Source organism: Tenrec ecaudatus, chromosome 12, assembly GCF_050624435.1.
Source record: "Tenrec ecaudatus isolate mTenEca1 chromosome 12, mTenEca1.hap1, whole genome shotgun sequence".
In the NCBI taxonomy this organism is placed as follows: domain Eukaryota; kingdom Metazoa; phylum Chordata; class Mammalia; order Afrosoricida; family Tenrecidae; genus Tenrec; species Tenrec ecaudatus.
This window is the reverse complement of record NC_134541.1, coordinates 125,407,284-125,424,084: the sequence shown is the minus strand read 5'-3', so window position 1 is coordinate 125,424,084 and position 16,801 is coordinate 125,407,284. Positions and strand designations below refer to the sequence as shown.

Genomic DNA, 16,801 nt, shown 5'->3' with positions numbered 1-16,801 from the left:
GTGTGTGTGTGTGTGTGTGTGTGATATAGAAATCCTTCCACTCTCCCTCTCACACTGGCTCTCCAATCACACGCTCACGGATTGTGTCTATATCAGTATTGGCCTCCATTATCTTTAACTCTGGCAAACTTCCCAGTCTCCTCCTGCCTCCACCATCATTTGCCAACCCGCCGCTAACTGTGCATCGGCCCCCTTCACTCAATTAACACGTGGCTTCCCTGTCGCTCAGGACTTCCTGCCCTCACCACCCCCCTTTCCCACCCATGGTCACCATTGTAGAATGTGTGGGGGATTTTTCAGGGTGAAATCATTTCCTTGGCTTTTCACAGCAGTGATCTCCTCCCATACTTGTCCTCTGGTGATGGAGGGATTTCACTCGGCATAACGGTCCCAGGTTCATGCAGTGAGCAGGTCTTTAGCACCGCAGCAGAGTCGATGGTCCCCACTCTCCCTCTGGTCAGCCTTGAGGCTGCTCCCCTCTTGCCGCACTTGGGATTCGTGCTACAAGGACCATGGTGTGCAGACATCTGTCGCTGTTGTGCTTCTGATTTCCCGACAATCTCACCGAGCGGAGGGATTGCTGGGTCCTCTGGGATTTCTACCTGTTGGAGGAGGACGCACTCTGTAGGTTCATTCATCTCTGGGACCCTGAAGAAGCCTGGAATTTCTTCCACCCCACAGCAGTGGGGCATGCAACCAAGAAGGGCTCATCTGGTACACCTTGTCAACTTTTTTTTTTAAGTTTTAGGACCACAAGTAAGTCTGTAGGGGCAAGCTGCGGACTGCAGGCTTGATGGGGTCAGATCTCCCCTCAGATTCCCAGAGGACAGCCCTCGCTAGCCTCAACGGATGAGCAGGGCCTTTGTCACCATGGGAAGCAACGAATTCCCCGGTGCAACTTTTCCTGACCAGGGAGTTCTGCTGCCTGAAAACCAAGAAGTCCCTGCGGTTGTCCTTACGGTCCTGAGGGTCTTTGTGCTGCCTCAGCCGAGTGGCAAACTAACCAAGCCCTCATCAGAGCCCTCTCCCCCTTACCTGCATGCTCCCACCCAGCCACGGGGCAGGCTGGACTGCCCAGCCCCCAACCCCCATCAATCCACCCAGTCTGATCACCTACAAGCCCAGGACATCGGACTATAAAATCACAAGCCCAGGACATCAGACTATAAAATCTCTTCTTTGGATACACACCGAAGCTTTGTTGCAACCAATGCAGCTGATTAATCTCAGCTGCTACGCCCCCCACCTCACCCCCACCACAACCCCAACTCCTCCCACCCACCACTTCCTTCTAGCTGCAGGCCTCCTTGCTTAGGATGCTTTTTCTCAGTTGAGAACTATGGGTCATCACCTTGCTCCCCTCCGTTCCCTTCTCCCCAACATGCCAAGAGGTCAGAAGCAGAAACTTCCCAGGGCAGGCGTGTGGGCCTCCTGGGAGAGGGGCCCATGGTGGGCAGAGCTTGGAGCCCCTTGTGATCTCATGGCTCCCCTCAGAGGTTCTGAGAGAGGGCAGAGCTGACCACACCACAGGAGGGTTGACACCCAGTCCAATGGGGACTCCGTTTGCAGGCTCTCATTCTGTGCTTGAGTTTTGTGTCTAATAAATGCAAGGAGTTCGGGGCCAGAGACCTGGAAGCTGGTTCTGGGCGGTGCTGTGTGGTTGAATCTCTTCACCCGGTGATTCCTTCCTCTGAATATACAGCTTTGATTGCTGCGGCCTCAAATAGGATTATAGTAACCATGACACTGCCGTGTTTCTATGCTGTTACCTCCACCTGCTGCTACCAGGTCTCCTGCTGTCGTTAGGTGTCACTGAGTGGGTTCCGACCCATAGCGACCATAGGCGCTACAGGACAAACACTGCCCAGCCCCGCACTGTGCTCACAATGAGCCCTGTGCTCGAGCCCATGGTTGCAGCCACCATAGTAATTTAGCTCCACAAGGGCCTTCCTCTTTGTCACTGCCCCTCCACGTCACCAGCCAGGATGTCCTTCTCCAGGGACTGTTCTCTGCTGACCACATGTCCGAAGTACGTGAGACGAGGTTTCACCATCCTTGTCTTCTTTGAAGGTCTCTAAGTCTTCGAGTGAACCAGCCTCTCATACCCCAGGGCCCGTGGGTGCAATTGCACAGCGATAATCTCCAAAGACGGTGGTCAAGTCATAGAAGAAAGGAGCGATGGGAGAGAAGATGAAATAAAGGAGCCAGACACATTTTATGGTCACATGCTCACCTCCGCCCTTCTTGGTGGTCCATGTGGCGGTGGCAGGAAAGAGAGCATATTTATTATCTTGGTATGTGTATAGTAGCCATTGGTCATGCATATTCAGGAGTTACATATGTCACAAGGTGGATGGTAATCACAATAAAGTCCCTGAGCTCACAAGTGAGGAAACCCAATACCAGCACTGAGGGAAGGCAGGAGGGGGATGGGTGCCGCAGTGGGAGCTCATAACGAGAAGGTCCGATTCCGTAGGGAGACAGAATCAACCATGTGCTCGCTTTAAGGCAGCACAGCTGTCAGGGAAGAATCTCTGGGAATGGTATTTAAAGCAGGATCGTGCACTTGGACTTTACCTCTAGCTTACCATAAAATCCTCTCCGTGAGTCTGAAGAGGACTTTATAGACTGGTATCAGACATGTGGGCTAATATCAGACTTAAGGACTTGATCTGGACTGGGCTGGATGTTTTCTCCATGTTCAATAGCTCTGGTATATAAATCTCTTTCTTATACACATATGTGTGTCCACGGATTTGTTTCTCAAGTCTACCCGGACTCACACATGTGCCAATAAGGTGCGCTTGTGAAAAATGGACGTACAAGGAAGACAACAAGACTCCTAGTGACATATGTACAAGTGAGTTTGATACAACTGATGCAAGGATTGTTGTAAGAGCTGTAAGATCCCCCAGTGAAATGATTTATTTTTTTAAAAAGAATCCCACTGAGAGGATTAGTCAATTTTGCCATTCCTCTAGGCTTACACTGAGAAACCCCAGACATGAGAGAGGGTGCCCCTCACTACCATCTAGAAGAAGAGACTGGTGTTATAAGAGCTGTAAGAGCCCCCAATAAAATGATTTTTTTTTTTAAAGAAGAGACTGGGGAGGAAAGGGGAACCAATCTCAATGATTGACACATAACCACACACCCCATTCCAGGGGGACAAACAATAGAAACCGTGGGGTAAGGGAGACAACGGTTGGTGCAAGATATGAAAATAATTTGTAATCTATCAAGGGATCACAGGGTGTGGTGAGGGAAGGAAAAATGAGGAGCTGATACCAAGGGATCAACATACAGTCAATGTCTAGAAAAGAATGATGGCAAATATGTACAAATATGCTTGATACAATTGATGTTATAAGAGCTGGAAGAGCCCCCAACAAAATGATCGCTGAATAAAATAATAACAAAGTTTTAAAAAAGAAGAAGAGACTGGAGTAGAACATGTCCGTTGCATCTGAGGTCTCTGCGCTGAGAACCTTCTAGAAGGCTTACAGCAGACAGCCAAAGGCAGGGGGCGACCCAACAAGGCAATGGAGTGAGACAGCTGTGCTGGGGCTTCCTGACGCATGAAACTCAGAACTGTAACATCTGCCCAAGAAGGCGCTGGGCAGGACCCAGCAGGAGAGAGTGGGAAGCGGTCCCGTTCAAGAACTGTATCCTGAGTTGTTCCGATCCCCAGTTGTACCCGGGGGGCCTCCCTAATCAAGCTCATAATCTGGAGGACGGGCAGAGAGTTTTGTGGGGGCTTGCAAGGAATAATCGAACATGGCAGCAAAGTGTCACAACTGGTCAAACGATTGATGGCCGGAGGTATGGCTGGTCTTCTCCTCCTTGGGGTCAGCCTAGAGCTGGTGAAGATGGAGGAGGACCTCTGATCCATGCTGACCCATTTTTACAAAGGCCAGGGGGCTGGGGAACCAGAGTCCTAGAAAGGGACGGGATGCCATGGGCTGTGTGTCCATCCTCCTTCCTGGGATTACAAAGAGAGTTTTCCCCACCTTTGTCTCCCCAAAGACATACAGAACATTAGAGGCTATTTGCCAGCATATGGTGGGAGGTCAGATGCTTAGAGACATGTTCCCTGAAGGCAGTCAGTTGCCAGACTACTGTCTGGTCCCACCACAAGAAGGCCCCACCCCTGCTGTTAAGGACAATGGGTTATACCTCCCCCTAAAGGCTGTGGTCATCAGTCTGGCCCCTGGAGGTGGGGTTTACACCCCACTGATAATGGTTTCTATAGAGATCCAGAGAACAGGTCAAACCGGCTCAGTGACATCCAAAGTTAAGCTGCCTCCCTGAATCTAGGATCCTCCCATCTTGTCACATGTGTACCCCCAATCCCTCCCCTTCCTATTATGTGGATACCCTAGATCACCCCCCTCCCATTACTGTATTACCTATAGCACAACCCTTTCCTGGGACGTATGTCTTCACCTGTAATTAGGGGGCTTGCACGTCCCCAGAGAATGTATAAACCTTGGTGAGCAATAAATATCTCTCTCTCTCTCTCTCTCTCTCTCTCTCTCTCTCTCTCTCTCTCTCTCTCTCTCTCTCCCCACATGGGCCACCAAGTGAGGCTGAGGTGAGCATGCTACCACAAAATGTGTGACTCTATTATTTCAGTCTCTCTTCTGTCTCTCATGCTCTCTATGACTTCACTATGATCTTTACTTATTATCGCCGTACAATTGCGCCTACCGGACTGATGGTGATGTGTTAGGGGATGGCTCCCCTGACAGAACTCTGACCGGCTGTGTCAATGTTCATCAACAACACACGGAAACCTCCTAGCCAAGCCTGGAAGCTGGAACCCATGCCAGGACACCGGTCAGCAGAGGAAACCTCGAGTATTTTCAGTGAAGATTGGTGAGCCTGCCCCTGTGACCCGGGGAGAACTGGCAAGATCAGGGATAAGCCAGGCGGTACCAGGCAGGTTTGCTGTGGGTCTCGGCCTGTCGGTTTCGCTGCTGTTGTTGCTTTTGAGTTTGGAAAAGTTTGCGAAACGTAACCTTTATGGCTTTTCCCAGCGTGTGTGAAATCCAGCGCCATGAAGTCTGTTCTCGAGGTTGTGCAAGCGCGCTACAATGCATTTTCAGACCATTTCTTCATCCCCAACAGAAACTGTAACCAGGAAGGCGCAGTTCTCCCCTCAGCCCTCCTCCCACACTGTGACTTTTTGTGCCTCCAGGAACCTGCCTCCTTTCCTATAAAGGGAATTCTGGCAAGTTCACAGAAAAATAGAATCAAAAGATAACGCAATTTCTCCAAAAAAAAGTTTGCAGCCTCTCAGCACATTTTCAAGCTTTCAGTTCTAAAATATATTTGGATTTTACATTCCTTTAAAAAATTTATGTATTTTTTAAATCGTCAAGGAGCCCTGGTGGCATAGTGATTAGTTGTTGAGCTGAGATCCCCAAGGTCTGCAGTTCAAAACCACCAGCCGCTCCTCGGGAGAAAGACAGGGCTTTCTACTCCTGTAAAGAGTTACAGTTTGGGAAACCTACAGGGGCCCTTCAACCCTGCCCTCCGGGGTCGCTATGATTTAGTACTGACTTGATGGCAATGAGTTTGGGGTTGGGGGATAAATTTACATATAAATTATATATATTATAGATAAACTCATACACACACATTTTGTTTATCCGTTCATCCGTTGATGGAAATGTAGGTTATTTCCGCCTTTTGCCTCCTGAGAGTACGCTGCTGTGAGCATTGGTGGTCGGGTATCTGAGTCCCTGCTTTCAATTGACTCAGTAAATGCCCAGGGCTGGAATGGCTGGGTCATTCTATCTTAAGCAGGTTGAGGAAGTGCCAAACTCTTTTGCCAGCTACAGCGGCTTCATTGTGCATTTCCACCTACAATGTCCCAGGGCTTGGCTCTCTCCCCATCCTTGCCGACACTGGCTCTGTCCCTCCGTTGCCGGCCCAGCGGGCGTGCACTGGGGCCTCACTGTGCTTCCCACTGGGGTTCTTGCTCTGCAGTTCTCATGATTAGTGATGGGGCGCTTGCTTCACATGTTTACCAGCCACGTAGGGAACGTCAGTGGAGAAGGTCGGTCTACTCCAGTCCTCTGCTCATGTTTTGATCCTAGTGTTTGTTGTGATTATTTTTCACATTTTTTTATCACCTTACATGGCTTTAAAATATTTTCTCCCATTCTGAACTGGCTTTGCACTTTGTAAAGGTGTCCTTTGATGCATCAAAAATGTATAATTTCAATGAAACCCGAGTTACTTCTTTTGGGGTTCTTGTTGCTTACGGTTTGGGTGTCATATCTAAAAATCTGTGAACAAATCACAGATAATGAAGTTTCCGGGCCCCCCCCCACCCACCCATGTTTGCTTCTAAGAGTTTTAGTTATAGCTCTGAAATTCAGGTCTTGATGTATTTCGAGTTGACTTTTACATATAATGCAAGGCACAGTTCCACTTTATTCTCTTGCATGCATGAGAAAAAAGTTCAGAGGGTGGGGTGTCCTATCTGACTTCCTCTGGCTTTCCTATTGCCACAGGGAGGGGCCAGACATGCTTCCACGCTCCATTCTTCTTGATCCTGTTCCGAGACCAGCCATTCCTCCCACAGCAAGCCACTTCTCTGCTGGATTTGAAAATTGACTGCAGTGTCCACACAGAACCCACAGACTATACTCACGATGAAGGGTGTTTATTAAGGAAGTCAATAGGTCTCCACAAACCAAGATTAGCAAAACATCACTGATAAAATCATTGGTCCCGTAACACCTCCGCTCAGTCAGCAACCAAGTGTCTGCTCCTCAGCTTCCAGCCACCAGTTCCTTGAGTCCTTGCCTTCTTGGGCTAGGAAGCCAGTCTGAGCCTCTGCCTCCCCGTCTCATGGTCCAGGTGCTGCATCTCTATTCTGTCTCATGGTCTCCTCATCCTGGTCTCAGGTGCCCCTGGTCTCAGCCTCCACCACTTTAGACAGAGATCGCCAACATGCTCCGTTTCCAATGGTCCTGGGATTTCTCGCTGTGTTTTTGCTTCAAGGTTAGTGCATTCGTATAGCCAGGGGGCTGGTAACTAAAACTGACCAATCTCCTCTATGAGTGTTCCGCACACCCTATTTACATAGCCCCTGCCAATCATTTGGTGGGTGTGATAGAGACATGGATACAGGAGCCATAGGGAGAAATTTCACTCCACACAATGTAGATACCCAATTTTTCCAGCGCCATTTGTTGAAAAGATTACCCTTTCCTCATCAAAAGTTAATTGACTGGGAACTTTCCGGAATGCTTTGAGAGAGGTGGAGGAGGCTCCGCACACAGCAGACAGGCTCTCTTCTGCTCCCCCACACTAGCCTTGACCCCTGAACGCCTGTTGAAAATGAAATGGTGAAACCCAGAGCCACCCAGGAAGAGTTGGAAAAAGCTTGCCGGAAACTGGCTTTGAAGCACCATCCTGATAAGAATCCAAATGAAGGTGAGAAATTTAACCAGATTTCTCAAGCGTACGCAGTGCACTCTGATGGGAAGAGGAGAAATATATGACAAAGGAGAAGAGCAGGCCATCAAAGAGGGCAGGGCAGGTGGTGGCTTGGGTCGCGGGTATCTTCGGTAGCCTCTTTGTAGGTGGTGGAAGGTTGCAGTGGGAACGGAGAGGGGAAAAACCTGGCGCGTCCACTCTCAGTCCTGTCAGACGGTGGGCATCATGGCGCCCCAGGAACACGAGCTCTGCAGAAGAACGTGGTCTGTGAAGGCCGGGGTGGTAAGAAAGAGGGGTGGAGGGTGGTCCTAGTTTCCGAGGGAGCTACTGGAATGCAAATATGAGTGGAGCAGATAGGGCCCATTCCGTCTGTGCAGTCCCAGGGCCGTGGAGGACAGATCCACCCTGAAGATAGATGCAAAGCTTGCAATGGAAGGGAGATCGATGGAGTGAAGATGGCTCTAGAAGTTCATATTGACAGGGGCAGAGAGATGGCCAGAAGCATCCCATGGAGAAGACCAAGAGCGCTGGTCTGGAGCCGGGAGACGTGGTTATTGTGTTAGATCGGAAGGGCTCAGCTGGGTTCCACCAGATGAGAAGACCTTTGCACATGTGTGAACACACGGCGGGTGACGTATCGTGTGGCCTCCCAAAGACAATGTCTACTCTTGACACCCGAACTAAGTCATCACCTTTCATCCAGGTGAGATGGTCAAGCGTGAAAAATATCAAATGAATGGCAAGGGGCGCGGGTAAAAGCGAGATGGTGTCAAGGAGTCATCCCGGAAGGAAAAGGCATGTTGGGAAACTGATCGTGGTAGCAATTGTACAATACTGTTTGACGTGATTTGAACTATGCAATGATATATGTATTAACTCCCAATGTGTGTATGTGTGTGTATGTGCGTGTGCTAAATGAAGTATGCCAATTTATCATAGACCATATGAAAGGAGGCACAGAAATGGATTTCTTTCCCGCAATAAACTCTCCCTGCTGGAAAGCAAATGTTTTTAGAATGATGAGGGCAACAAACGTACAAATGTGCTTGACACAATGGATGGATGGATGGATGGATGGATTGTGATAAGAGTTATAAGAGCCCCCCAAAAAAGGATTTAAAAAACCCCAAAACTCTCCTGCTGGAAAACCTATTACCTGCATGGAAGGAAGTAGAAGAGACGATGGAGTGAATCAGGTAGAACTGGTGGCCTCTGATCCAAACCAGGCAAGGTGACACCGTCATCATGGGGAAGCACTTGCTGATGAAGATCAAGATTGCAGCCTACCTTCTGGATTAGGACTCCAGGTAGGGAAGACCCAAAGCCACACACCTGCATCAGCAGGTCACAGCCTGCCAAATGGAGAAAAGGTTGAAGTGGCCCAGGGCTTCGGCTGGCTGGGATCCACAGTCAGTGCTCAAGAGATTAAAAGACGGGTTGCATTAGGCCAGTCTGCTGCACAAGGCCTCTTTAGAGCAGGGGTGCTCAAACTTTTTAAACAGGGAGCCAGTTCACAGTCCTCAGACTTGTTGGAGGGCCGGACTATAGTTGTTTAAAAAACTATGAACAAATTCCTAGGTACACTGCACATATCTTATTTTGACATAAAAAACAAATGGGGCAAAAACACCCGGCGGGCCAGATAAATGTCCTCAGCAGGCTGCATGTGGCCTGCAGACCGTAGTTTGAGGATGCCTGCTGTCGAATGTTGAAAAACAAGGCTCTTCCTTTGAGGGCTAAGGCGCTCCTGACCCAAGCCACGGTCTTCCCCATTGTTTCATCTGCATGAGAAAGCTGCACATTGAGTTAAGAAGACAGAAGAGTTGATGCACTTGAATTGTGGGGCTGGAGAAGAATACTGAAAGTGCCATGGACTGCTGACAGGACAAACGGAGCTACCTTGCAATATGTACGGCCAGCGTGCTCCTTAGGGACAAGGATGAAGACACTTCCTCTGACATCCTTTGGACATGTCAGGGGAGACCGGTCCCTGCAGTAGGCCATGATGCTGGGCAAAGCAGCGGGCAGCGAACAAAAGGGCCTCAAAGAGATGGGCGGACACCGTGGCTGCAGCCACGGGCTCAAGGCCAGGAGCAGTGAATTGTGCGGATGGCACAGGCCGGGCAGGGTTTCCTTCTGGTGCGCAGAGGGCTGCCGTGGGTCGGCACTGACCCGACGGCCCCTAACACTAACTAGACCATTTGCAATGATGGAAAACAGGAGCGACTGTCGTGTCCATTGCCTGGTGCGTGTATAAATACAACATGGCATACGCATAATAAAACAATGCGCCCTGGAGTGCTGGTGATGTGACAACACAGGATCATTTAGCAGATACGTTGCACGAGGCAGGTCCGCCGTCCACGTTTGTCCTCTTGAAAGTGCCCAAGAGCAGAGATATCACGTTGAGGACGGAAGGGCCATGGTGAAGTGAAATGGTTAAACTGCCACGCTTCTCTCCCTCTCTCTGTAACTCCCACCAAAGGACGATGGGACCAGGTGAATCGGAGGGAGAGGACGCTGGGTCAGGGATTCGTCCATTTGCCATTCCTCTGAATATGAGAGCCACTTGGGAAGCAGGAGCAGAGAGCTCCCTGAGACCACCAAGAAAGAAACAGCACCAGCAGAGCCTGTTCAAGACCCCTGCCTGAGTAGCAACGATGAAACATATAACTTTCCTCTAGTTCTTAAATACTTCCTCCCCCACCCCCCACCACTATCATGATCCCAATACTACCTTGCAAATCTGGCTAGACCAGAGGATGTACATTTACACAGATAGCAACTGGAAACACAGGGAATCCAGGACAGATGACTCCTCCAGGACCAGTGGTGAGAGTGGCGATGCCTGGAGGGTGGAGAGAATGTGGGGTAGAAAGGGGGAACTGATTACAGGAATCTACATATAGCCTCCTCCCTGGGGGGTGAACAGCAGAGAAGAGGGCGGGGGGAGATGTCAGACAGTGTAATATATGACAAAATAATAATAATTTATGAATGATGAAGGAAGGGTTCATGAAGTAGGGGGATTGGGGAGGGAGGGAGAAAATGAGCAACAGATATTAAGGGCTCAAATAGAAGGCAAATGTTTTGAGAAAGACGATGGCAACAAATGTACATATGTTCTTGACACAATGGATGGGTGGATGGATTGTGATAAGAATTGTACGAGCCCCCAATAAAATGATTTAAATTAAAAAAAAAAGACCCCTGCACCCAAGGCCGCCGAGACCACAGCCTGGAGAGCGGAGGAGCCACCTTGATACGCGGAGGCAGCGAGGCAGAGCCGCAGGCGGGCTCCTGGACCCACAGAAGCAGAAGTCAAGGGACCCCCTGCCCCTCTAGCTGCAGACAAGAGGCTGAAGACCAGAGAGAGGTGTGACTGTTGGCTGGGCAGAGGGGCTGCCGTGGACCCATGACTGGATCCTTCATGCTGTCTCCTCTTGGTTGCGGCTACTTTTTACTTCTCCAACACTTGTTGCGTCTTGTCTGTGGGTTCTCTGTCACCACTGCCAGGGATCGCCTAACCTCAGTGGAGAAGTAGAGGGTCCCGGGAGGGAGGGACGGTATCAGCAGAGGGTACCAGAAGGATGGAGGCCGGGAGGCATATCTGACCTCTCTCTGGTGGCACTTGACCTGGGGCTAGTTGGAATCTCCTTCTCCCGGTGGAAGCCAGCGGAGGTCACAGGTGGCCACCATATCCCTTCCTCTGGTGCACCGGATCCGAGCCACGCTATTTTCAGCCGCCTCATCTGCGTGTGAAAGTTGGACACCGAAGGAGGAAGATCCCGGAGGAATCGACGCTGGGAAAGGCTATTGAAAGCAAGCACCGCAGACTCAAAAGAAGAACCAACCAATCTGTTTGGGACGAAGCACAGCCGCGATGCTCCCTAGCAGGAAGGGTGGGAAGACTGCACCTCATGCACTTTGGACGTGTTGTCAGGGGAGACCAGCCCTGGCAAAGGCCAGCATGCTTGGGAAGGGGGGGGGGCAGGGAAAGAGGACGGTCCTCCATGAGCGGATGGACCCCGATGGGCTCGCACAGAACCACTGTGAGGATGGCACAGGACCAGGCAGGGATTCGTTCTGTTGAGCAGAGTCGCTGGGCGGGGCAGCGGAAGACAAGCAGCTCATTGAGGTTTGGAAGCAGCCTGCTTGCTCAAAAACAGCACCTGCGTCTTACTGGGTAGGGCCACTGGCATGCCCATTCTATTATCTTTGAGGCCAGCCTGGGACCTGACGAGAAATTCCTCCAATGTCTAGCTCTTAAAAGGGAAAAAAGAAAAACAATGTCTTTTTACATCTGTGCCGCAGCAGGGGAGCTGCTTCAGCCGTGGGAGGGGGGCAACATCTGTTTTCCCCGGGATCCGAACAACCAGCAAAACGCACACCTTGACTTTGAGAGAGCAAGGTCTTTATGGGTCTCCTGGGCACCACCCCAGTGCACCAGGAATACAGGCCCAAGTCCCCAAGGGAGTCTGCTGAGAGCTGCTACTCCAAGGGCCCAACGCACTGAGAGGGACCAGCTTCTTGGTCAAGTTCACCCTGGGACTTTATACGTGTGCTGCCGTAAAGATTACACTGTGGACACAGAAAAGCCATTCCCCATAATCTGTGGCAAACCTAAGGTGCAGCTTGCGAGCTCATGGTCACGACTGTACCCTTGGAGGTCAACTGCTGAGGGGTTATCTGCCTGAAGGTGATCAGGGGTGCAGAATTGTTGATCCCGGCAGTTCCTGCCAGCTCCATAGCTGTCTTCGAGAAGGACCTGATTCCTGGAGCTTCCTGCGCTGTCACCGCCCCTCCATTCTCCGCATCCCTCTCCATGTTGAACCTGGATCTCTGTGCAGGAAGCTAAGAGCAGCGGCGTACTTCCGGAACAGTTGCTATCACATAGGAACGATCTCCTTGACGCTGATGACTCAGAAGGAGGTGATGTCAGAAAAGCAGTCCGATGACTCAGATCTGGCTCTGGGTTAAATTCATTCTGAGAGCAGCCTTCCTCCCCACGAGGCGACTGAGAGTCACCTGTGCAAAGGCCCCGCAGCAGGTGGAAGTGGGGTTCTATTCTGTCTGCCCTTCCGTACTAGTCCCCCCTAGTCCAATTGCCTCAGCCACCCCTCACGGGTCCTCTGCTGCTTCTGGCCCCCCCAGACTCTTCCCTGTGCAGCAGCCTGCCTGAGCTTTCAGATCCACAGATCCACCCAGGTCTGTCCCCTGCTTCGAACTCCCCCCTCCGTGGCTTCCTCTTTCTCTTAGACCAGTGGCTCTTGACCTTCCTAAGGCTGCAACCCTTTCATACAGTTCCTCTTGTGGTGGTGACCCCTCCCAAACCATCACATTATTTTCGTGGCTACTTCATCACTGTCATTTTGCTACTGTGATGAACCGGGTGACCCCTGTGAAAGGGTCCTTCAACCCCCAAAGGGGTTGCGTCCCACAGGTTGAGAACCGCTGTCTTAGATTAAAGAGACTCCAAGAATCCTGGACATATAACTCATCAGCGGGTCGCTCAGGGAGAAAATCCCATGGGCTCTGTCCGCAAAATACACCCAGAATCTGATCAGCAATTGCTGCCTCCAGTGTAAGCCTCCAACTTCTCTCCCAAGGACTTTTTCAAGAGCTTCTGCATTTGTCTCTCAGCTGCTACTCCCCGCCCTGCCCCGTACCCCACCCCCCCACCATCCCATCTACCCTTATCAACTCAGGTTTATACCTTTGGATTCTCTGGGCCGAAGATGGCATTACCCTACATGGTAAATTGTGGGAAACAGGAAAGTTATTCTCTAGGTTGCCCCTCCCCCGTAATCTATGCCAAACCTAAAGTGCTGCTTGCTAACACATGGTCCTGTCAGGCAGATAGGCAGGATGGGATGTCCACTGACGCATGCCCAGGGAGCCAAGCACGAGAACAAAGGGCGACGCACTGCACATGCTCAGAGGCCTAGGTTCCCTCCCTGCCCCCCCCCGCCCCCCGCGGTGGGGCATGGGTGGGCGTTAAGCCTGGATCGGCCCATCTGGGCCAGGTGATTGCAATTCAGCCAATGGGGTTGATCTGGGGTCGTTCACCACGCCTCCCCCTGGAATCCTTGAAAAGGCAGGAGCCCAGAGGGAGAGGCCTTTTTACTTGGAGGAGAACTTGGGAGAGATCTAACAGAGAGTCACGGGAAAAGAGATCTTTGCGGGACGCCGAGCAGTCTCTGCCAGGGTGCATGGTTGGGAGGAGTCCTATGGGTGCTGCGTAAAACTTGGAACCTCTTTTAACTCTCGTTAAACTCACTTGGATCACGAGCCAGGCTTTGGCGTGAATTCTTTCTTGTGCGGAGCCAGGAACGAGGTGCAGCTCTAGCTCTGGAGAGATCTAACTGTCATGACTGTACACTTGTAGGCCAACTGCTTAGAGGTTATCTGCCTGAAGACTATCAGCCATCTAGAGCAGTCGAACCACCCTAACCAGAGCCCACTCCCTGCTGGTAAGGGTCCCCGATGGTTCCCCTGGGGAGGAGCTCAAAGACGCCGAAGGTCAAGCCAGCTCAGGGACAACCAACGTCAGGCTGCCATCGTGACTCTAGAGCCCGCCCGTCTTGTTACCTAGGTGTCTTCTTGTCACCTGTGTGCCGGAAGTACAGCCCCTTCCTCTTACGAGTGTGGTTGCCCATAATTAGGGGGGCCGGCACAACCCTAGAGCATACTATATAAGTCTGGTTGGGAAGATTCTCTCCCTCTCCTCTCCTCTCCTCTCCTCTCCTCTCCTCTCCTCTCCTCTCCTCTCCTCTCCTCTCCTCTCCTCTCCTCTCCCCTCCCCTCCCCTCCCCTCCCCTCCCCTCCCCTCCCCTCCCCTCCCCTCCCCTCCCCTCTCCTCTCCTCTCCTCTCCTCTCCTCTCCTCTCCTCTCCTCTCCTCCTCTCCTCTCCTCTCCTCTCCTCTCCTCTCAGTCATGATGGTCCTGGAGGTGAGCATTCGCATATGCTTTATCTTGTCTGACGTCTCTTTAATTTGACCCCTCAATTCCACAACCACCCCTTGCGCCCATTCGATTGTGGGGGCTGGTGCCCCACAGTAAATGTAGGTCAATAAAGATGGATAGGACGCGGTGGCCAGAGAGCGACCATGTCAGTGCCCTGGTCGGAGACCTCCAGGGGCTTCCACCTCACCTAGAGTCACAACCGAAGACCTAACAGAACAAAAACAAAGCCCTGCCTAAGCTCACCTGCCATTGCCTCTCTGATGTCCCTGTTAGGTAGCTAGCATCAGGGATGGGAAAGTCCATTAACGCATGCCCAGAAGAGCCCGCATAGGACAAAGCTGGATTTTCCCGCCCGTGGGCTCAGATGGGTGTTACACCTGGAGCAGCCCACCTGGGCCAGGTGATTGCAATTCAGCCAATGGGATCGACCTAGGGTCGTTCACCAAGCCTCCCCCTGGAACCCTTGAAAAGGCAGGGACCAGAAGGGAGAGGGGTGGTCTGGTCGTCTTCCTGGGAGGAGAGAGATCCTTGCGTGACCTGGGGCAGTCTCTGCCATGCTGCATGGTCAAAGGAATCCTATGGGTGCCGCGTAAAACCTGAAACTTCTTTTAACTCTCATTAAATTCACTTGGATCACAAGCCCGGCTTCGGCGTGAAATCTTTCTCGCATGGAGCCAAGGACAGAGGCTGAAATCTAGTCCAGGAGAGAGAGACCTTACATCCCCTCCTCCTGCCCTCTCTTGGGCCCACACATTACCAGCTACCCTGGTCGCTTTGCTATGCCTCTGTTTGGGTTCCTTTGTCTTGGCCATTTCTCCGCCCGGCCCCTAATGCTCTGCCCCCAGCTTATCACCTCCTCTCTCCCTCAGTTCCTTCACAGCCACCTCCTCATTCTCTAGCTACATGTCCTCTGACCTCATCTGTCCTTGCTCTGCGCCTTTCCCTACGGAGGGCAAGAGATGGCTCACTAGGGCTTCTCACGTTTGCCCCAAACACCCAGCTGACATTTCCTGGGCCGCTTGCAATGGTGGAAGGTGTTAAGGCTGGGGCTGTGGGTGTCACTTCTCAAGTTTTATGGGGTACAGTCGTTTGCTGGAAGCCCCACGGAGCAAGTTCAGGGGGGGGGGGCTGGAACCCAGGGGCAAGCCTAGCCTGGGTCAGGCTCCAGTCAAGCGCCAGCAATGGAGGTACTGGCCTGGAGGTTAGCCCCGCATGGGGGAGTGGGGGGTGGGGGGGCTCGGGCTGATGGGAAAGACTCTTCCAAGGCTCCTTGTGTCTCCAAGTGAGTTTTTATAAAGGATAGAGTTTCAGGTTTTACCCAGGCCCCTGGAAAAGAGGGAGATGGGCTTCTGACTCTGGATTTTCAGGGCCCTCTGTTAGGAGGCATGTGGTCCATGGTCCTGGTTGACCCCATTGGCTGAATAAAGCCCACCTGGGCTCGATTGGGGCCCACCCAGGTGTACTGGTTTCCTGTCTCAAAACCTGACTTCATGCAGGCCCTTTAGCTTTGATCGGCTTCCAACTTCTGGTAAAGGGGGGAAGGGAGCTTTGGCACATAGAGGGACAATCCCTGGTTCCTGCCTCTTCTAGCTACTGAACAATATCTGCATGCTGACTCTTCACTTTAGCCGAGCCTTCGTGCAAAACCGCCTTGGTGGTGAGGCCTTCAATCGCACACATGGGCATCTCACGCCACACTCCCCACATCCCGCTCCTCCAGGCTTCCTCCTTTCGCTTTAGCGTCTCCCCCACTAGCACACGATGCTGCTTATCCAGTGCTGCCCCTCCCCACTTGGAGGCCGGCTCCATGGGCAGAAATGTCCCCCTTGTGCACTGGGTTGCAGCTTACCAAACAGACCAGTTTCCCCGTCAACAAGTCATGGCCATTTGTTTCCTCTCATTGAGTGCAATACCCACAGCGACTTACTCCACGTCCCCCCTGTTTTCCCATCTCCTTCACCACCACCCCTTTCCCCCAGCCCCTCTGAATTCTGTCTTTGGGTACACACTTTTACTCTCAAGCAGTTCATTAGTCTAAGGGGTACGTTTGCTGTTTCCTTTCTACTAAACGAAAAACAAACATACTAAAAAACTCACCTCCATCGATGGAGTTGATGTCAATGCACAGGGACTCGAAAGGACAGGGCAGGACTTCCCCGGGGTGGGGGGTTCCACTCTTGATGGGAGTAGAAAGCCCCCCCTCTCTCCCGGTGCTTTCAAACTGCTGACACTGCAGTGAGTGACCCAGCAGGAACCACGACGCCACCAGGCGGCTGGCTCTGTTCCCCTTACAGACCTGCCTGTCCTTTAGTTAAATATGAGCCAGGGGGGCGAGTTCACTGTCAGGAGTATCTCAGCGTCATAACCTGGGGGTTACTCC

At 51.7% G+C, this 16,801-nt stretch overlaps 1 pseudogene; it reads left to right on the top strand.

The window, feature by feature from the left end:
* The first annotated feature begins 7,361 nt into the window (after positions 1-7,361).
* Positions 7,362-8,211, top strand: LOC142422917 (dnaJ homolog subfamily A member 1 pseudogene; annotated as a pseudogene).
* Positions 8,212-16,801: the final 8,590 nt, after the last annotated feature.